General features: G+C 38.6%; 1 protein-coding gene and 1 pseudogene across 1 annotated transcript in view; one reads left to right on the top strand and one right to left on the bottom strand.

Annotated features, from left to right (window-relative positions):
- RALA (RAS like proto-oncogene A) overlaps positions 1-19,000 on the bottom strand; it is a 68,168-nt gene extending 49,168 nt beyond the window's left edge. Inside the window, exon 1 of the mRNA XM_006925342.3 lies at positions 18,773-19,000. The gene's annotated coding sequence lies outside the window, so the exon portion shown is untranslated. The remainder of the gene's footprint in view (positions 1-18,772) is intronic.
- A 1,758-nt stretch (positions 19,001-20,758) lies between these two features.
- Positions 20,759-20,877, top strand: LOC112473583 (annotated as a pseudogene).
- The last annotated feature ends 2,058 nt before the right edge of the window (positions 20,878-22,935 follow it).

Genomic DNA, 22,935 nt, shown 5'->3' with positions numbered 1-22,935 from the left:
AAAAAAAAAAAAAAAATGAGGAATGTATGCACTGAACAGGCAGACACCTGGGAAGCCAGCAAGGGAGCTGAATGACTGTCATCTTCGATTATTTTAACAAGAGTATATATAAAATGACTACTCTCAATTCTGTTAACAGATGGAACAAAACGTCACAGGACAACAGACTTCAGGTCGAAAAAAGGATGTATTTTTAAATTAAAATGCCCCCAAATGATGCAGATTTACACAGTATCATTACAAGTGTTTAAGCAACGGTTAGTAGTTGGGTAGTTTTGAGGAGATTTTTGTAATGGGTAGAAGAATATAATAGATGACTTTTTAAGGCCTGTTTTAATTCTATGAGAGATTATATGATTTATATACACAATCTAAGACCAAAAGTTCTCATTTTCATACAGAAAATAAATCCTGAAGAGTACTGAAAGAGTATGGAAGCAACGCCAAAGCCACACAGTACCCAAAGTTATTTGTTCAACTTCATGATATTATTTACATATCACTTATATCTATTAAAAGTTTAGATAAGAAACATTTTAAGTGATAAAAATGATTTCCTTTCCATAATGAAGATATTAGTACTTATTAAAAAAAAAAAGATTTCCTTTTTTGAGCAGGAATATCACAACTACATCAACAGCATCATTACCATCAGCATACACATCATATATCCAATGCCATGAAAAATAACTGGCAACTATCTTTACTTAAAAAAAAAAAACACTTCAAAGATGAATCATATAACATATGGACACTGACAGAACTTGAGAGTCCAAGTAAATGAAAAAGGAGAGGAAGGAAACTAATTATAAAAAATTGAGTTCACCAATCTGTAGGAATGTGGGAACTCCAAGACAGTTGGTACAACCCCCACTCAGAGATCTAAAGAAAACTACATAAAGGAACGCTCAAGAGAAGTGCAAAATATTATCAAATTATTATCATTGTTAATGTAGGTTATCATCCCCTTACCTCTATGGGAGGCAGGAAGAGGTCTGTAGAACATTTTAATTTAAACCAAAGATGACATAAATTTATTCAGATAAGAAAAAATGCTACTAGTAAAGGCTAATTTAAAGTTAATCAGATAACTAATATGATCCCCCCTCGCCCCAAATACTCCATATGTTAACCTTCTATTCATTACTTTTGGTTTAATCTTACAGCAGTGGGCAAAAGATGACATGACACCCCTAAAGAAGCAGACATATGATTGTTTGGCCAGCACCCCTTTCTCTAGAAAGAACTTCCCCTCTTCTTATTGGTTTACAACAGGACTGTAAATCAAGATGTTCCACTTCCCTCAAAGCAGGACAAGAGACCCAGGCTGGCCAGAGTAGTCCTTGGGCTTTTCTGGTAGGGTTAGCGAAGAAGATTGGCTCTTTCTGCTGTTCTGGGAAGGACTGAGTCAAGATGAAGATGGCTACCACATGAAGAGAGTCTGCCAGTACAATGAAGAAAGGAGCAGAGTTGAGGAAGGGAGAGAAAAACAGCAAAATTCTGTTGCGCTTAAGGTAGCTTAAACTGGATTTCTGGCTCTTGCAACTAAAAGAGCCCTAATATCTATGGTATCTCTATTTGCTTCTTGTGGTTGAGAAGGGAAGAGTTTCCCTCTGCTTAACTGCAGAATGTAGACGAAGGTGACTATCATTGTCATTAACTATTGACTCTGCTTCAGTACTAAGCACATGGAAGAATTAAGAACAGAAGATTTAGCTTTTATTCCAATCCTCCAAAAAAGACCCAGGGCAAATCAGAAAAATTAAACACTGTTCATGGTAAACATCATCACAAAAAACCACAGCACTCTGTGGAAGAAAATCTTTGCAAACTGCATATCTGTTGAAGGACTTTTATCCAGAACACATAAAGAATTCTTTCGACTCAATAATGAGAAGATAACCGAATTTTAAAAAACAGGCAAAATATGTGAGTAGACATTTCTCTAAAGAAATATATGAATGGCTAATGAAAAGCACATGAAAAGATGCTCAACACCATTAGTCATTAGAAAAATGCAAATCAGAACCACAATAAGATCATTTTATATCCGCTAGAATGACAATAATAATAAATACTATAACAATGCAGAGAAATGGGAATCCCCAAAAATTCTGGTGGGAATCCGAAATGTGCAATCACTTTGGAAAACAATTTCGCAGTTTTTTAGAAGATTAAACTTAAATATACCATACAACCTAGCAATTTCACTCCTTGGCATATACTCATGAGCAATGAAAACATGTCCACACAAAGATTTATACATTAATGTTCATGTCAGATTATTCATAATAACCAAAAAAAGGAAACAATCCAAATATCCATCAATTGGCAAACGGATAAGCAAAATGTGGTATATTCATAGAATGGAATACTTACTATTTATTAATAAAAAGGAGAGAACTACTGACACATATTCAGCATTATGGACCAGAAAAATATACTAAGTAAAAGAAATCCAAAAAGACTACATATTCTATTTATATGTATTGTCCAGAAAAGGCAAATCTATGGAGACATATGTAAGCTAATTGGTTGTCCAGAGGTGGGGATGGGAATGAGGATTAACTACAAATGGGCATAAGAGATTTTACTGAAGTGATGAAAAATGTTTTAAAACACGATTATGGTGATGATCATACAACTCAGTAGTTACTAAAAATCACTAGAAACCTAAAATGGGTAAATTTTATATGTAAATTATATCTCAAAAATGTTCATTAGAAAAAAATTAAATAAAAGACTAAAGAAGACACAGTAGGTCTAAAAAAATGGCTTATATGAGAAAGGCTTTGGTTCATCCCTCTTGCAACCAAATCAGTTTTAACAAACATGAAGCAAACAGCAAGCAGAGTTGCCTGGTATCTAGATGAACAGAAGCACTACGACTAGGGAGAAATCACTCTGAAATAAGAAATAAATCACCCTGCAACGATAGGAGGTAGGAAGCGGCAAAGATGTGAGGCTGCCTGGTCCTGAGGGGCTGAGTGGGACTGATGCTACTGGCAGCTGCAGATGCTGCTTAAAGGGCACTGTCCATGAGCGGACTTTCATGGTGACAGACCTGCTCTGAGAACCAGTGCCAGGTCGGCTGTTCTGGGGGCACCAGACACTTACAGGGGACACTGAGTTGCGGGAGCAAGGGCTGGAGGCTTTCTCTCGGGCAAAAGTAACAGCAGTATCCATTGTTCCTCTGTTGAGCCCTTCTTTCCAGTATGCAGACTCAGCATCGCCATTGCTGAGACATCATCAATCTGGGCAACTGAGGTAGCTCGTCCAGAGGATTCCCTGAAACTCCACCTCCCCCAACTCACGGCCCCACCCAAGCCACATTGAGTTGTGTCCTCTGTGAGTCCAGTGCTCCTTGCTAAGCCAACTCCAAGACTCACACTGGAGGCAGCTAACCATGGTTTCTGGCGTAGCCTCTTGAGGCAAATGAGGCGCAGCATGTGTGGATTGCTTGCTGAGTCTTAACAGGTAGCCAGAGGGGCACAGGCTGGGGCTAAACTTGGCCTACAGCTGAGCTCCTCTCAGGACAGTGCCACTGGACACCTACTACACAAAGTCATGCTAATAAGACCGGGAGCCTTAGGAACTTTGCTTAGTATATAGAAACAGACGCAACACAGAAAGGCAGCCAAAATGGGAAGACAAAGAAGCAGAAACCATATGAGAGAACAGAACAGAGATCCAGGAATAATGGAGTCAAGCAATCTCACAGAGGCAGAGTTCAAAACACTGGTTATAAAGATGCTCAATGAATTTAGGGGAAGAGTAGATGAACTCAGTGAGAACTTTAACAAGAGATAAAAAGCATAAAAATGAAAATGGAAATTATAAAAGGGAACCAGTCAGAAATGAACACATTATCTGAGATGAAGAGTATATTAGAGGGAATCAACAGAGTGGAGGAAGAAGAGGATCAAACCACCGATATAGAGGATGGGGAAGCCAAGGACATGCAATCAGAACGGCAAGAAAAAAGAAGCCAAGACTATAATAATAACTTAAGGAGCCTATGGGACACAATCTAATGGTAAAAATATCCGTGTCACAGGGGTACCTGAAGGAAAGCAAGAAGTTGAAGAGCTATTTGAAGAAATAATGATGGAAACCTTCCCTGACCTGGTCAAGGAAATAGACATACCACCTCAGGAAGCTCGGAGAGTCCCAGAAAAGATGAACTCATAGAGGCCCACACCAAGACACATCATCACCAAAATGCCAAAGGTTAAATACAGAGAGAGAACCTTAAAAGCAGCAAGAAAAAAGCAGTCTGTTACCTACAAGGGAGCCCATAAGACTGGCAGCTGATTTCTCAAAAAAAACTTTGCAGGACAGAAGGGCTTGGCACAACATAGTCAACGTGACGAAAACCCAGGATCTACAACCAAGAATACTTTATCCAGCAAAGCTATCATTTAGAGTCAAAGGACAGATAAAGAGCTTCCCAGACAAAAATAAGCTAAAGGAATTCATTAACGCCAAACCAGTATTACAGGAATTATAGGAGAGATGTCTTTAAGAAGAAAAAAAATGTATCAAAAACATGAATAAAGAATGATGATAACTACATATTTATCAACAAGTACCTCAAATGGAAAAGAGTTAAGTGCTCCAACCAAAAGATAGAGTGGCTGAATGGATAAGAAAACAAGACCTTTACATATGCTGCCTACAAGAGACTCACTTCAGATTGAAAGACACACACAGACTAAAAGGAAAGGGATGGAAAAAGATATTGCCTTGATGGACCTAGAGGGTATTGCGCAGAATGAAGTCAGATAGAGAAAGACAAATACCACATGATTTCACGTACATGTGGAATCTAAAGAGCAAAATAAACAACAATGACAACAAAATGGAAATAAACTCATAGATACAGAGAATATTTTGAGGGCTACTAGGTAGGAGGGGGTTGGGGAAATAGTGAAAAAGGGCAAAGGGATTAAGAAGTACAAATGGATAGTAACAAAATAGACATGGCGATATCAAGTGTAGCATAAGGAAAATAGTTAATGATGTTGTAATAGATATGTAAGGGGGAAGAGAGGTACTACATTTAGTGGGGTGATCATTTTGCGAGTTATGTGGATCTCTAATCACTATGCTATACAACTGAAACTAATATATCATTTTATGCCAACTATAATCGAAAAAACTTCATTGAACTGTACAATGTAAATATGAGCAACTAATTATCTGTTACATTTCAATAAAGCTGGAAAAAAAGAAGACACAATAAGCAAAGAGAAAACATGAATCTTGGTTTGGATGTGGATCAGGGGAAAAATAGCTATTAAAGACATTGGCAACAATTAGGGAAATCTGAATTCAGACTAGATATCAGATGATGTATTGAATTATCACTAGTTTTCTTAGGCGTTACAACAGTATTATGATTATACAAGAACATGCCTTTATTTTCTGAAGATGCAAGATACAGAGGTCAAGTTTCATGATGTGTCCAACCTTCTTACAAATAGTTCAGAAAAATAAAAGCATTTATACTTAGATAAACCAAATGTGGCAAAACAATGATCGGTAATTGGTGAATATAGGCATTCAATATACTATTCTTTTTTACAGGTTTGAAATGTTTCAAAATTCAAATTGGGGAGGGAGAACACTCTTATTTTAAAATATAACCAAGTGTAAAAAGAATAACGAATACAGTTCTCTGCATATCAGAAGAGCCACATAGTTGATGTATAAAGACTGTCATCTCTTTGGTCTCTATGTTAACATACATAAAGAACAGAGGGAACAAATTAGAACTAAAAATATAAAATAATTATGCAGAGACTTAGCAAACTAGAGCTTTTAGAAAATGCTATTGATAACAAATACTTTTAAAAATAATAGCTTAATATAAAGCAACATAGTTATTAGTTGGCGCTGAGATCTTTAAGTTATGGATGTATGCAAGAAAACTGTAGATTTTTCCATCTGGAAGAGCACCCATCCTGCCTATGTCACTTGGCTGATGTAAAGATCAAATGAGGTCATGTATGCAAAAGTGCTAAATTTGAATTTTAAAAATTTTAGTTACTTATATTTTGCACCTTCCTGGTAAGGATAGGAATAGAAACATAGGACTAAACCTAGCATCATCTTTGGTTACTCTGGTCTATCCACAATTGGGATTCCTCAATTTTGTAGTCAACACTGCACTAACAATTCTTCAAAACAGTGTCAGTGTTCATTATAAATAATTCCCCTTTACTACTCTAGTAAGGCATTTTGTCTTACTATTTGCTATGTCACAATTTGTAACAGTGTGCTTATAACAATTTAAAGTTTTAATAGCTTGAAACTCATCAGACACAGTAATGTAAAATAGAAATCTTATCAAGTATCAGAAGAAAAGTTCATCTGAAAGTTCAAACATAAGTCACATTTATAGTTTTTACAATAAAGAAAACATTCTTGGAATTGGACCTCGAACTAAAATATCCAAGGAGGAAAAGCCATGTTGTGCAAAAACACAGATTACTTCATATATACAGGAAAGATTAGACACAGTACACTAGCAGATGAAAGAAGACAGGACTCTTATCCACTAGGAAGGATATAATAAAAAAGATAGATAATAACGAATGTTGGTGAAGATGTAGGAAAACTAGGAAATCTCACACACTGATAGGGGGATTGTAAAATAGTGTAGGTGCTTTAGAAAAGTTTGGCAGTTCCTCAAAATATTAAACACACTCTATGTCCATTGCAGCATTATTTACAGTAATTGAGATATGTAAACAACCTAAGAGTCCATTGATCTAAGTGGATAAAGAAAATATGATACACATACACAGGAATATTATTCAGCCATAAAAAGAACAAAGTCTTGCCATTTATGACAACATGGATGAAACTTGAGGGCATTATGCTAAGTGAAATAAGTCAGTCCAAGACAGACAAATACCATATGATCTCGCATGTGGAATCTAAAAAGAGAGAGGGAGGGAGGGAAGGAGGGAGGGAGGAAGAGAATAAACCCAAGCTCCTAATTATAGAGATCAGACTCCTGGTTGCCAGAGGCAGGGCAAAATGGGTGAAAAGGGTTAAAAGGTACAAACTTCCAGCTAAAAAATAAGTAAGTCATGAGGATTTAACAGCATGGTGACCATAGTTAATAATACCATACTGCATATTTGGAAGTTATTAAGAGAGTAATCTTAAAAGTTCTCATAAGAAAAAAATTTTGTAATTATGTATGGTGATGACTGTTAACTAGACTTACTGTGATCATTTCACAATATATACAAATGTAAAATTATTATGTTGTACACCTGATGTTATATGTCAATTATACTTCCTTTTAAAAGACGTCTACATACTGTATGATTCCATATACGGAGTCCAGAATAGGCAAATCTGTACACAGGGAAGTAGATTGGTACAGCTAACCTTTGAAAAACACAGGTTTGAAATTTGCAGGTCCACTTACCTATGGATTTTTTTTCAATAAATACATAGAGTACTGTAAATATATTTTATGATTTTCTTAATAACATTTTCTTTTCTCTAGCTTACTTTAAGAATATAGTATAATATATATTATTTGTATATAACATACAAAATATGTTAATAGACTGTTTCTGTCATGGTTAGACTTCTAGTGAGCAGTAGGCTACTAGTAGTTAAATTAGGGGTGAGTGAAAAGATAAACACAAATTTTTGAATACACAGGAGTCTACACCCCTAATCTCCCCGATTCCCCACTCCCCGCGTTATTCAAAAGTCAACTGTAGTTGCCTAGGGCTCAATGGGTGGGGTGGGGGTTGGGGGAAGGCGGGAGGCGTGGAGGGAATCAGGACTGATGGCTAATGTGCATTAGGTTTCTTTTTGGAGTCATGAAAATGGTCTCAAATTAGACAGTGATGATGGTTGCACAACTCTACAACTCTACTAAAAACCACTGGATTTGTATACTTTAAAAGGTAAAGTTTATGGTATATGAATTATTATCTCAATAAACTTCTTACAAATAATAAAAAAAAAACACCAGCCCCCTACTTCCCCAAAATAAGCCAAGGACATAAAAAGGCAATTAATTCATAGCATAAAAAATATAAATGATCAATGAATGTACAAAAAATTCAAGTATTTATAACCAAATATCAACTTCAAAACAAAATAATACATAAAAATAGACCAAAGAGAAGGATAAGAAAAGATGAGCAGAGCAAAAGATCAAGTTTTATTATATTCTGAAGTACTAAGAAAACTAAAAACTGCTAGCAGCAAATAAGAATTAAATAACAGACATAGAAAATTATCTTAGTTGTAGTGTTTAAACACATGAAATAGGGAGACATTAGTGATTAACAAAGTAGTAGTGGGAAAGTTACCAATAATCCAAGCATTAAGACACTAGGGTTGGTGTCTCAGAAACCTAAGTCCTCAGGGGATGAAGATTTTCTGTCACAGACAAAATGTCTTAGGCAGAAAGATGAGGGGAGACAGCTTGTCCTCAGAGTAAAAAGGTAGGTGTGGGAGAAGTAAGGAAAAAAAGAAGGAACAGAAAAGATCAACCTTCTGCCCAAACCCTGCCATCAGGGTGGCAGCGTGTACCAGAGTGTGAGACCTAAGGGTCTTCAAGGTAGGGAGTCCCTCTCATCCCAAACTGCACGCCAGTTAGGCAGCAAAACCCAGAGAATAAAAGGCAGCATGGGTGCCAGGAAAAGTAGGGATGGACAACCGGCCATGAACCAAGAGTAGTCACCTGGTGAGAGCTCCTCAACCTATAGACAAGAAGAGATTATTAAACAACCCACCCACCAGCACTCCTGGGACAGTGAAGGCGGACAATAGGCCATGAATCAAGAATTGCAGAAACTTCTAGAGAGGAGCTCCTCAGCACAAGAAACAAGAAATTAGTAAATTTCCTACCACCCAGCACTCCTGGGAAAGGAAATACTTAGAATGGCATAGACAGTCAATAAGATGTGAACTGGTAGTTCACGCATGGACCCAGATAAACTTGAATAAGAATCCACAGAAAGTATGTTATTTTTGAACTTTCTAGATAAGTTAGAGGCATGAAATGAAAACACTCCAGAATTTGGAAGTTTGAATACTGGTATGTGTCCATAATAGCGTGGATGAAATGTATGCAAGATGTTGGGCCAACAACTGATTCCACACCAGCACATTACTTCCAGCCATAAAACTGGGCCTTCACAAATAAATTCTGGAGAAAGAAGTGCCTCAAAGTCAGATGATCCAGGCTCTACAAACTTTTCTAGAATTGCCCCACAGCTGTGTACTCTAGGCCACCCTAATGGATAAACTCATCTACACACCTGCCTCACCACATAACCTACAGATTCAAGGACTCGAGTCATAACCACATCAAAACAAGGTGAGCCTAATTCATGTGCAAAATACAGAAACCACATAAGACTGTGAAAATCTAAAAGGGAACCCTTAGATCAGTGGTGCCCAACCTTTTCAGAACCAGGGACCAGTACTTCCATGAGAATCTAATGCCTGCTGATCTAAGGTAGAGCTGAGGCAATGATGCTAGGAGGAGCACCTGCAAATACAGATAAAGCTTTTCTAGCTGGCCTGCTGCTCACCTCCTGCTGTGTGGCCCGGTTCCTAACAGGCCACTGACCAGTACTGGTCCACAGCCCAGGGGTTGGGGTCCCCTGCCTTAGATTTTCATAGGCCTATGGCAGCTTTAGCCTAGAGGTCATCTGTGGAATGCATGATTGGTTGAGTGAAGTTTGGAAGAACTGTGTGAAGCAGGAACAAAACTCAGGACTGGTTGTATGAACTAGGAAACCACAGAGCAGTCCTAACCTTGCTCATCGTTGTACTTTGCTGCTGCTCACCAAGAAAGTCCATCTTTCCTGCCTCTTACACATCCACCTTCATTCAGCATCTCTTACAGAGATAGTAAAGGAGTACAGTCTTTGAAATATCCACAGCTAAATTAATATACAAATGTACATCTTTGTATATCCACAGAGATAATATAATAAAGCAATCAGCATAACTATTAAAGACACTGTAATACTGCTATTTAACACTGTTCTGGAGATATTAATCAATGAGATTAGATAAGGTAAATATTGAGGCATAAATTGGAAAAGGGATAAAATTTCTATCTACAAGTGACACAACAGTAAAACTGGGTTTAAGAAAAGCAATGATAAATGTAATTCAAACAATAAGAATTCAGCATGGTATCAGGAAAACTCCAGAAATCTCAGCAATATTCAAATACATGAATAACCTGTTAGAAGAAAGAACAGCTACAAAAACTCTATTTATAATACCAACAAAAAAGATATAATAAACGTAAGAAATGTTCAAAACTTATATGAATAAAGCTATAAACCATTCACCTAAAGTAGATTTAAGAAAATGAAAACACATCACTTGTCTCAACACTATTCAATATATCAGTTTTCTGTAAGTTAAACCAATAAAAATAACAATGATTCATGCTGTAGACTTTCCTAAAATCTTCACAACCCTTAAATAGCATCTGGCCTCAGCATGCCCATACCTCCTGCTAAGCAGCCCCAAGCCCAACACTAGTGGCAGCTGGCCTTGGTTTACGGCTTACCTTCTCCCAGGTATCACCAAGCCCAGCAAAAGTGGCAACTACCTGCAGATCATTCTGTAGCTCATACCAAGTGGCCTCGGGGCAGAACACAGGCAAGTGGCTGAACATGGCCGGCAACAGAGCCCCTCCTATGGGGCCCCAGAACCAACACATCTGGTGGCCAGCTTCAGACCACATCAGAGAACCACCTAACCAAGTCCACAAACAATACAGCCAAAGGGCAGACTGTGCAGGTACTAGAGTCCTGTTAAAACATATCCTGCTCCATAGGGTCAGCCCCTGCACAATAGCTCCTCCTCTGTAATCACAGGTCAGTCCTTCCAACCAATCAGACTGAGGGTCAGCCCCTCCCACTGATATGCGAACAGCAACGAAGGCTCAACTACAACAGGATGGCACACAAAACTCACACAAGGGACACACCTGGAGCACCCAGCTCAGGCGACCAGGGAGACTGGGCCCCACAGGACACCTACTACATAAGCCCACTCTATTGAGACCAGGAGACATAGCACCTCTACTTAATACATAGAAACAAACACAGGAAGGCAGCCAAAATGAGGAGACAAAGAAACATGTCTCAAGTGAAAACAACACAAAGCTCTGGAAGAACTAAAAATGGAGACAATTGATCCACCAGATGTAGAGTTCAAAACACAGTTATAAGAATGCTCAATGATTCAGTGAGAATGTCAGAGAGATAGGAAACATAAAAATGAAGACAGAAATCATAAAAAAGAACCAGTCAGAAATAAAGAATACAAATAACTGAGATAAAGAATTCATTAGAGGGAATCAACAGATTAGATGAAGCAGAGCATCGATTCAGCAATTTGGAAGATACAGTAGCAGAAAATACCCAATCGGAACAGCAAAATGAAAAAATCCCCCACCCCCCCAAATGAGGATAGTTTAAAGGGCCTTTGGGACAACATCGAGCATACCAATATTCATATTATAGGGATACCAGATATAGAGAAGAGAGAGAGCAAGGGATTGAAGACCTATTTGAAGAAATAATGACTGAAAACTTCCCTAACCTGGTGAAGGAAATAAGACATACAAGCCCAGGAAGCACGGAGTCCCAAACAAGATGAATCCAAAGAGGCCCAAACTAATAATTATAATGCCAAAGGTTAAAGACAAAGAGAGAATCTTAAAAGCAGCAAGAGAAAAGTAGTTACCTACAAGGGAGCTACCATAAGACTGTCAGCTGATTCTCAACAGAAACTTTGCAGGCCAGAAGGGACTGGCATGAAATATTCAAAGTAATGAAAAGCAAGGACCTCCTTGATCAAGATTACTCTACCCAGCAAAGCTAGCATTTAGAATTGAAGGACAGATAAAAAACTTTCCAGACCAAAAAAAAAAAAAAAAAAGCTAAAGGAGTTTGTCACCACAAAAACAGTATTACAAGAAATGTTTGAGACTTCTTGAAGGAGAAAGAAGAAAAAAGAAGAGGAAGAGGAAGAAGAAGACATCAAAAATATGAATAAAATGGCAATAACTACATATCTAGCAATAATTAGTTTAAATGTAAAATGGATTAAATGTTCTAATCAAAGGACATGTGTGGATGAATGGACAAAATATAACCTTACTTACATATGCTGCCTACAAGAGACCCACTTCGGATTGAGAGACACACACAAAGAGATAAAGAAAGATATTTCATGAATGGAAACAAACAAAAGGCTGGCGTAGCAATACTTATACCAGACAAAACAGACTTTAAAACAAGGATTATAACAAGAGACAAAGGAAGGACCCAGTAATCCCACTTCTGGGTATTTGTCAAAAGAAACCCAAAATACTACTCTAAAGGAACACATGCATCTATATGTTCACTGCAGCATTATTTACAATAGCCACGATATGGAAGCAACCTGGGTGCCCATCAATGGATGAATGGATAAAAAAAATCGAACATATATATAATGGAATATTATTCAGTTATAAAAAAAATGACATCTTGCCATCTGCAACAACATCAATGTACCTAGAGGGTACTGTGCTTAGTGGAGTAAGACAGAGGAAGACAAATGTCATAGGATTTCACATATATGCGGAATCTAGAGAACAGAATAAACAAACAAAATAGAAACAAGCTCATAAACAGAGATCATTTTGATGGCTGCTAGATTGGAGTGGGGTCAGGTGATAAGTGAAGGGAGAAGGGCTTTAGAGGTACAAATTGGTATTTACAGAGTAGTCATGGGGAGGTAAAGCATGGGGAATATAGTCAGTAGTACTGTAATAACTACATATGGTATCAGACAGGTACTCAGATTTATCTGGGTGACAAATCTTCACAAGTTATATAAATGTCTAATTACTGTGTTGTTCATATGAAACTAATATGTCAACTATAATTGAAAAAATTAAAAAATACTACTGGCAAAAAAAAAAAAAAAGGAAACCAATGAGCTTTATAATAGACTTAGACAAATTGATGCTAGAGTTCACATGGAAAAATAAAACATGCAAGAGTAGCAAGGAAAACACTGAAAAGGAGAAGTTTTAAGGGCGGATTAGTCCTACCAGAAACAAGGCCTGTAAGATTAAAATAGTATGGCACTATTGCATGAACATCAGACAATCCAAGAGAATAAAATGCATCCAACTACATACAGAAATCTTTTATATGATAAAGGGGGATTTTCTTTTTTTTTAAATAAATGGCACTAGACAACTGCATAATAATGTGGAAAAAGATAAAATTAGATGCATCCCTCATACCATATAACGAAACATACTCCAAGTGGATCAGCAAACTGTGGAAAATGAAACTTTTAATACTAAAAGAAAGCATGGGTGAATTCTCTATAACCTGGGGATAGGAAAAGGCTTTTAAAATGACTAAAAATCCAGGTGCAATAAATTTAATATTAATATATTTAACTACTCAAAAACAAACTTTTGCATGACAAAAACAAAAAGAAACCACCATAAACAAAGTCAAAAAATGTGTGGGCAAAATATTTACAACATACTTGTCCAAGTTAAATGGCTAATATTCTTAAATATAAAGAACTTTTAAAATCTGAGGAAATAAGATAAAAAATTATTTAGAAAGTAGACACGAACAGATAATTTTAAAATGTAAAAAATGGTCCTTAAACACACAAAAAAATTTTCAATTCACTTGTAGTAAGAGGAATGCAAATTAAAAGTATACCAGGACACCATTTCTCACCTATTAGATTGGTAGAAACTCAAAAGCCTGGCAACATATTCTGTTGGTGACTGTGGTATTCTTTTATACTACTTGTGAGAATTCAAAATAGTACCACTGCACAGGGAGAAAAATCTGGCAATATCTAACAAATCCTATATCTTAAAGACATACTTCCAACAACACAAAGGTACATATGTGCAGTTTTTCATTATTACATCATTTGTAATTCAAAAATATTGGAAATTACTTAAAAGTTTAAGTATAGGAGTTTTGGTTGAATAAACCATGGTACAAACAATGGAGTACTATGCAGTTAAGCATGAACATTATTTAATTAACGTGTATCATTTTTTTCAAATAGCTTCTGAATTGTTAAGACATAAATACTTATTAAGTTGTTTGTTCCTAACTGTTTGAGAAAATAAACTGTTTCGTGTTTCCTTTGACCTAGGTATGTGTTTCTTTTGACCTAGGGATGCTGTGAAAAATTACTAACATAATAAGGCTGCTGAGAACTGAGAAAGTTTGGGAACTTCTGGTAAAAGCCTGTGAAGGCTTTTAAGAGTGTACATGTGTATGCAGTTATGAGGTTACTGTGGGTTGTAGGTTAATGAAGGCACTGTCCGCAGTAAACACTGTGATAGATTTTATTGTAGCACATGAGAGGAGCAACTAGCCCAATCCTGAAAGTTGTTTTTTGCTTTTTTTCCCCAAGGGATGGAGTCTGAGACAAGATACAAGCTGAGTTCTTAAGGATCAAGAGTACACTATGCTGCAGGAAGGAGTAGCTAGAATTACAGGAAGAGGAAATGAGGGACTGAGAAAATGCTAGCATTCCAGAAGTTTGGTATTGCTGGAACTATATATCCTGAAAGAAAAGAGATGAGGCTCTGAAGTTAAGGAAGGAGTAGATTTTGAAGCTTTTGCAGATTAAGGATAAAAGAAATGTGGTATTTCATTAATGGACAAGAAGGAGCTACAAAAGGGTTTTAAGCAGGGGAGTAATATGATAACCAAGTATGAAGAAAAAATTGGCAGAGGGGGCTATAAAAGGTTGCTGCAGTAATCCTGAGTTGATCTAGACAATGCAACTGAACTAAAGAATTTGCAATCACTCAGTAGTGTGGCAATCTCCAATTTCAATAGATTACTATGCTAGCTACTCAAATGCTTAATAAAGCAGGAGAGTGCCTGTGGCCCAGATGACCACAATCATGATCTTTGTGAAAACCAGGATCTCTGTCCCACCTTCACAATGCATCTGGAAGTAGAAGTCACTTCACAATCTTGCTGTTTTATTCTTCAAAGTGACACTGTCAAACCCTGATATTCAGTTTGAATAAGTGAATTCAGCAATGAAATTGGATCCCACACTTCAAAGAGACTACTCTGTCAAGCATTATGTCTAATGTATCTCATACAGGACTCTAATTGTGAAAGCCCTTAAGAACAGTATCATAATGTTTTATGAAAGTTTGCTTTTTCAGCTTGTACAGACTACCCTGTACAGACTACTCTCTTGACGATGAAGAATTAAATCTTCACCTTCAGGTATAATTAAATCAAAGATGCAAAATCTCTTCTAAACTTTACTTTCAAGTCTTTTAAAAATTCAGAGCTTTAATTTCATTTTTTCTATATTATAACCAAATCCTTATGAATGCAGTAAGATAGTAAGAAAGGTGTCTTCGAGCTAAAGAAAAAAAAAGAGTAACTGTTATTAATGAGAGCTAGATAATGACTTGTTTTTTACATAGAGCTATATACTTTTCTTAAACCAAGAGATGAACACATCCTTTAAATTAAACCCATTTAAAAATGCACTTAAAAAAAAAAAAAAACTGCACAGGCTCTAAAAGAGTAAAGAGAATTCTAGCACTGAATACAGTTAGACGCTTACAGGAGTTCTGTCTTCTTTAAGTCTCCATCGTAAACCCAAAGAGAAAATAACATATAGTCTGAAATGGTGAAAACAGACCCAGTACACCTTTGCCACTTTTACCATTCTTCCATTCCCCCATAACCTCTCCCCCATCTCCTTTAGTGCAAGAAAAACAAACGAACAAAAAACGTGCTTTCAGAAAAGGTCACTACAAATAAGTTTCCAATAATATTCTCAAATCTCAAATACTTCAGAAGTAAAAAGCAGTCATCAAACACCAGAGTTGAGTTCCTAATACTCTGTTTTTCCAGGACACTTATAAAAAATATGTAAAACCATTTTTTTTTTTTTCATCACAGAACAGATAGAAGGTGATAACACTGCATTTGTAGACACACTGGAGATAAACAGAAGAGTGGCTACTGCCTGAGACCACCTGGCCAGGGTCACTAGTAATCCCAGGCCCCACAGAATCTCTGCTTTCCTGAAGCTCAGCTCAATCAGAATCTCGTTTTCTTCAGCCTTTTAGGATTAACTGCAATATCCAATGCTCTCAGAAATCATTACTTTTACTTTCAAATCCAGCCTCTACTACACACGAGCTGCCTAACTCCTGGCATATAACTTCACTTAGCCTTAGTAAAGTGTAGGCAAACCACCTATCTTGCAGAAGTATTGTGGAGATTAGAAATAATATAAGTAACACTCTTATCACAGTGCTTGGTAGGCAATCAATGTATGAAGACTTATTATCAGGAGGGTTGATGAATTAAAAAAGGAAAATCTGACCTCTGTACAGTGGTAAAGTCAATAAGACAAATTTCAGGTTTCCTTCTCCTTTATGTCCAAGAATTAAAACATTTTATAAAACAATGGAAACTATACACTGTCTCTCTCCTTCTTCAAAATCATAATCTTCTCCCTCATTAACAGCCTCTTACTCTAGTATTTTTAGGTGATTGTCCTCACTACTCAGGGTTCAAGAACATACTACACTGATGTATACATACATATACACATATACATGTATGTATGTATGTATGTACACACACACACACACACACACACACACACAAGAAGTGATACTGGTAGATTTATTTACATTCTATAGAAGCTGAGCTTGGAAAACCAGCGCAGGACCAACACCAGATATTTGGAAAGAAGATATCAGCACTTTTTCATCTGGACCTCCTTAAAGTGAAAGTAATCCAATGATCTACAGAAAAAAATTATCCCCCCACAAAAATGGTAGACAAGATTCTTTCCTATAATTAGCCCTTTTTTCCCTGAAAGCCCTGAGAAGAAAGTGTTGTATGAAGAACTGCTTCAAAATACATGATACAGCTGACTGTACACTCAGCAGACACACTAGAGACCAGTATCTTAATCTCTGAAAAGAAATGTGAAAGTGGCTATTGGTAGGTAAACCATGCCAAGGCCATATCAAGATGTCAGAGGCTTTCATGTATCCATGAGAAAAAATGAGCCACTATAATCAATTCTGTGATGTCCCAGGTTTTCCAAACAGTAGTAACTCCCAATTTCCTCTTTTTGATTAAGATAAGGTATGATTCTCAACTCTAACTTAAACCTACTATCACCAGGAAATTTCTTGATAACCTTGGACAAACATGCTCAAGTAGTACTGGGAATACAACTTATTACAGTGCTCAATCACAATACCCCAAATATAAGTTTACCCTGTCAGAGGAGGATACAGTTTTGGAAGGACAGCAAAGTCTGTATGTGTCAAGAAACAAAAACACCAACAAAAAAAACCCCTAGACCAACATAATAAATGATTCTTGGGCGGCAACTGTGAGATCACCCATGCATTCATTTATTTAGTGAAGAAATGAATAAACAACTTCTATATTCTAGGCCACATTGAATGGAAACACAGGGATGAGTAAGACATAGCTTCTGCTCTGAAGGTATTCATTCTAAAAAATAACGTATTTACAGTCACAATCATTTTATTGTAATACTGTATTAATAGACAAAAACATAAATAAGATATATTTAAATGTATTAGTATAATACATTTATACTAATTGTATTAGTATAATACAAATGTATAAGCTAAAAGGAATGTTCTCCACTCTGAATTAACTAATGAAAATTGTTACCCAACTTTTGGAACATGACTAAAGTTGTAATTTACTTTCAAGACTAGAATTAATCTCTGACACATGTTTTATAAAGGCTTCCCCCTACCACAGCCACCAAACACAATTTGTAAATTAGGTGCTTTTCAGCTTGACACGTAGGGCGTGGCACTGGAGTTCTCTCTCACACAACCTCAATGACACTTAGATGCGCTCTCAAAAGTCTGGACATTCTGGTTTCCGAGCAAAGGCCAGTTAACTCCTTAATCCTCCCTAAACCTTGAAACAACACTGCCACCTCTCTGCGTGGTCACCCCAGCCCACTTACATACATATACCCAGGCTAACTCATACAAATCACACCTTCCACTTCTGGAAAATTTTCAGGAACGAACGACGGAGGAAACACTCACTGAAAATATCTATATTCTCTTCCTCTATTTAAAGGTCGAATTACCCAAATATGGGCCAACCTGTCCAAGAGCCTAGGGCCAGTTATTCGGGTCAGTGAGGAAAATGTAGACTTCAGTCTGAAAAAGCCATTCTTTTAACTGGCACAAAACCCTGGCGGGGATGCTTAAAATGTAACTGCTCTAGTACATGCAAGGAATGGAAAGAAAGAGAAGGAGAGGAGAGGGGCGGAGTGAGGCGCGGGGACATAGGTGGCGACGGCGGGTCGCCCAGGTCGCGGGCACCGCCCAAGCGGGGACCTACGCGCGTGGAGTCAGAGATGCGAGGTGACCTTACGACGAGGCCAGCTTGGAGCGGGTGCCGGGCGTGGGGAACTCGCCGCAGCCTCCCGTCCTCCGGGGTGCACTTGCCCGCAGAGCGGCGAACACCGCGCTCCAGATTCCAGCCCAGACTCGTCCGGCAGCTCGTTCCCGGGCAGAACGCGGGACGTGCAATCTCGGCGGCCGGCCCTGATTCTGGGCCTCCACCCACCCCCGTCAGGACCCCCACCCCCTGCCACCGCCCCTTCGGCGGCCCGCACCCGTCCTGCAGTGGCCCAGGCGAGCATCGCTCACCTGCACTGCAAACCAGTCTACCGCCCTGCGGGCTCCGGAAGCTGCGACTGAGCTGGCTCCGGCCAGAGTTCTCGGCCCTTGTCCGGGACACTCCACGCCGGGAGCGGCAGGAGGAGGAGTCCGACAGGCGGCGGTGGAGCCTGGGCGGCAGGAGGAGGAGAACTCCGGGCGCCCGGCTCTCAAGAGTTCCACCCTCCTCCTGGCCGCTCTGCAGCAGCTGCTGCAGATCACTTCCGGGGCGCTGGAGAGCAGGGAGGGGCTGGAGGGGGAGGGATTTCCTGTCCTAGGCAGAGAGGAGGGTGTCTGGGGCCGGGCTGGAGAACAATGGTTGGGAAGGTGCAGGTTATCCGGTGTCTACCCTCTGCGTGCTGAACGCAGGCTGAGCTGCCTTTCGGGTGTTCCTTCCTCCTCCCCCCTCCAACCTCCCGCCCCGCCGCGTTCCCTGCGCCCGACAAGGTGAAGTCACCTCCCGGGGGCCCGGGAGTGGACGCGGCCTCGTGGAGATTCCCGGATCTCGGCGTCGCTATGTCCTTGTCTCTCTTCTGGGAGCAAGAAGGGCGTTCTTGGGAGAAGGAAGGGAGATCAAAGGCCGCCATCTTGCTTTTGGGGGGCAGCCCCTTCTCCCGGGGTGTCCTAGTTTGGAGGCCTGTCCGGCCTCTGGCGGGGGTTTCCTGGAGTGGAGCCGGCGAAGTGGCTGGTCGTAGGCCGAATCCTAGGAGATGGGTCAGTCGCCTGCCCCGGGCCTCATATCTAACAGCGAATCTGTGGAGAACTCACTTCCGCGGATTGTCTGGAGCCTTTTCTGAGCGGGCTCCAGCGCCCTACGACACTGCAGGTCTGATGTGGCGTTGAGATCATTCTGCGGCCCCACCCTGTGATTTGGTAGCTTAAGTTAGAAGTAGTTGCACAGAATCGGTTGCTTTATTTAAATTTTTCCACAGATTCGAAATAGATTGTTAGCCACATATTTGATAAGGCTCCAGAGCCTTATCTCTTTGACATTTATTCTCTTATCTACACCCTCCTGCCTCCAGATTGAGTACCAAGTCCGTGCTTGGCACGACCCATTTAAGGAATGCCCATTCTTGTGGGTAGACAGACATGAAAGTATATAATTATGATTGGAAGTATGGTATGTAAAGGTATACAGAGGAAAGAATGGATGACTTTACTAACTCTGTGTTAGAATTTAAAGATAAACAGGGGTTTTCTAGGACAAAAATAGGGGATGGAATGACAAATCGAGATCCTAACAGAAAGGTCATGCAGCACGAGGACAAATAATGTGTTGAGAAGTCTGAGTGGTAATTACAGGACTTAGAAGTTCAAGCCTGTTACTGAAAAAGATGAAGCTGGAGAAGCAACAGCCAGATGATGAGGACTATCCTAGCGTGGTGGGGCAATGAATAATGACCCAGGATAGTTGTACAATATAAGCTGTGGGTGGAGGACAGATTAGTTGGGAGGAGCACCATGGCAAGCAGATTGCTGGTAAACCAGCCATTAGAGAAATCAAGAAGAGACTAGGATAAGAGGACCATTATGTGAGTGGTGGTGGGCATCCAAAGATAGATTCCTAAAATATTCAGGAGACAAGATCAACTGATTTGATAATTGATTGGTGAGGTCAGATCCTGGGTAAGTGAAGGGAAGTGGCCATGATACCATGTTTTGCCTTCTGAGGAGGATTGAGGTAGATTTTACCAAATGAGGTAAAGAGTTAGGATGGAATGGGGGAAGGTGCAGAAAATAAGTGCCATTTTGGACCTGGTCAGTTTGAATGAAGTACCAGTGGTGCTTATGGCAGTTGCTATGTGGATCTACAACTCGAGAGGATCCAAGCTGAATTTAGAAACACCCAGGTTTGTATTACCACATCCCGGCAGCCTGCAGTCTCACTTCATTAAGCACAGTTTCAAAACCACTTCTTCTTTCTCCCTACCTTTTCTTAGGAAAATTGCTGTAGTATACATTTAAAAAATCCCCGTCTACGGCCATGTCACCCTGAACACAACCAATCTCATCTGATCTCGGAAGCTAAGCAGAGTTGAGCCTGGTTAGTACTTGGATGGGAGACCACCTAGGACAACCAGGTGCTGTAGGCTTAAAAAAAAAAAAAATCTCTATGTGATTTATACCCCCCATAGGCTAACACTCAAATGCTTAATGGTCTAAAGATCATAAAGTTAGGCTTGCAGGGAATTGAATATGACAATGGAAACTAGAATAGCATCATAAACTCGTAAAATGAAAATACTGTTTTAACAAAAAGGGTTTTTTAAATTTAATAATCGATAATAGCTTAACTAAACTGGTCACAGATGAAGGATTGAGGATGTTAGGTTGTGCAAATCTGCTGAATGGAGAACTAGGAGGAGGATGACTTAAAGAATGAGCAATGGGAACACAATGAAAGACAACTTCAAAGTCATTTGTCAGCCTGTCTCAGCTGCATCTTGGTTGTTCACAGCTATGCCAACCTGGCTTAAAGCAATGAAAAACAGAATGGTTCGTTTTGAACAGATGCTTCAGAAAACCACAAAGCAAAAACCCTATAAATAATAGTGTCAAAGATTATTCATTTTTATTCTGTATTCCTATAGAGCAGTATTTTTGAACCATCACCTTTAGTTCTTAGATTATATAAATACATTATTCACAATATTCCTAGAATAGAGACATATTTAGATATATTAACCATAAAATGGATAATAAACTGAACTAGAAATGAGAACAGTGTTCGAGTCCCTTTTTGTTCATTGTATGGCCCTAGTGAAGTCACTTAACTTCTCTATGACCTAGTTTCTTTGTAAGATAGTGATAACTTTCTCCCAGCCTGTCTCTCAAAGATATAAGTAATAACAAATTAATACTCTAAATACTTTTTGAGGTACTTGGATGAGAGGGCATAATTGTAAGAACATGTTATTAATTAGCATTAAGACATAGTAGAACTCATGAGCATACCTAAATTTGCTGCTCTTCTCTTACGCAGCAGTCTCCAACCTTTTTTGCAACAACATGGATGGACCTTGAAATAATACTAAGTGAAATAAGCCAGACAGAAAAAGTTGAAAATCATGATATCACTTATATGTGGGATATAAACCTGAAAGCAAAAAATGAATAGGACAAACAAAGACTCATGGACATGGACAATGGACTAGTGGTTACCAGAGGGGAGAGGGGAGCGGGGAGGTAGACGGGATGGGAGGGGGGGGGATTTAAATAATTTCTTCAATTAAATAAATTAATATTTTAAAAATATCTTTTCACTGTTCTTTTGCTCTTCTTTTAGTCAGCGGTCCCCAACATTTTTTGGCACCAGGGACTGGTGCTCCTGTGAGAATCTAATGCCTGATGATCTGAGGTGGAGCTGAAGCAGTGATGCTAGCACTGGGGAGTGGCTGCAAATACACATGAAACTTCGCTTGCCTGCCCACTGCTCACCTCTTACTGTGTGGCCTGGTTTCTAACAGGCCATGGGCCGGTACTGGGCCGCGTTCTGGGGATTGAGGACTCCTGCTTTTACTGACTACATATGATAGGGTTGGATGGAAAGAGGGAGAGGAAAACAGCAATTTTAATTTTTAAAATTATTTTTACCATATTCTATTACATGATTTTAAGGTTAAATGAGTTAATATCTGTAAAGTGCTCACAACATTTGACACATGGCAACTACAAATGTTAATAAGTCTCCATTGTCTAATTACAACATTTGCTTTGCCCAGGGTTAATTTAGGTAAAATTGTATTAGATATAAACATTTCTATGTAGAAAAGTATGTAAATAACAATGGAATCCTCAGCATTTTTTAGTCATGGAAGCTTTGAATTTGTATAGCTGAAAATATTTCTATATTTTAATCTTTTCTGATATATTATGAGAAGTGTTAATATACTTATTAAATAAAATATTGGATTTGCAGTGTAGTATTTTTATATCTTTATTTAAGATGTGATTATAGTTAAGGTACATAGGATGATGTATTTTACATTGTTCTATTATTGAACTATCTCTAAAATTGATTCTTATTATGTAATCAACTTTTTTCCCTGGCTTTATTGAAATATAAGACAGTTAATTGCTCATATTTACATTGTACAGTTCAATGAAGTTTTTTCGATTATAGTTGGCATAAAATGATATATTAGTTTCAG

The sequence above is a fragment of the Pteropus alecto genome, unplaced genomic scaffold, assembly GCF_000325575.1.
Source record: "Pteropus alecto unplaced genomic scaffold, ASM32557v1 scaffold109, whole genome shotgun sequence".
Lineage (NCBI taxonomy): Eukaryota > Metazoa > Chordata > Mammalia > Chiroptera > Pteropodidae > Pteropus > Pteropus alecto.
This window is presented reverse-complemented; position numbering and strand designations above follow the sequence as displayed.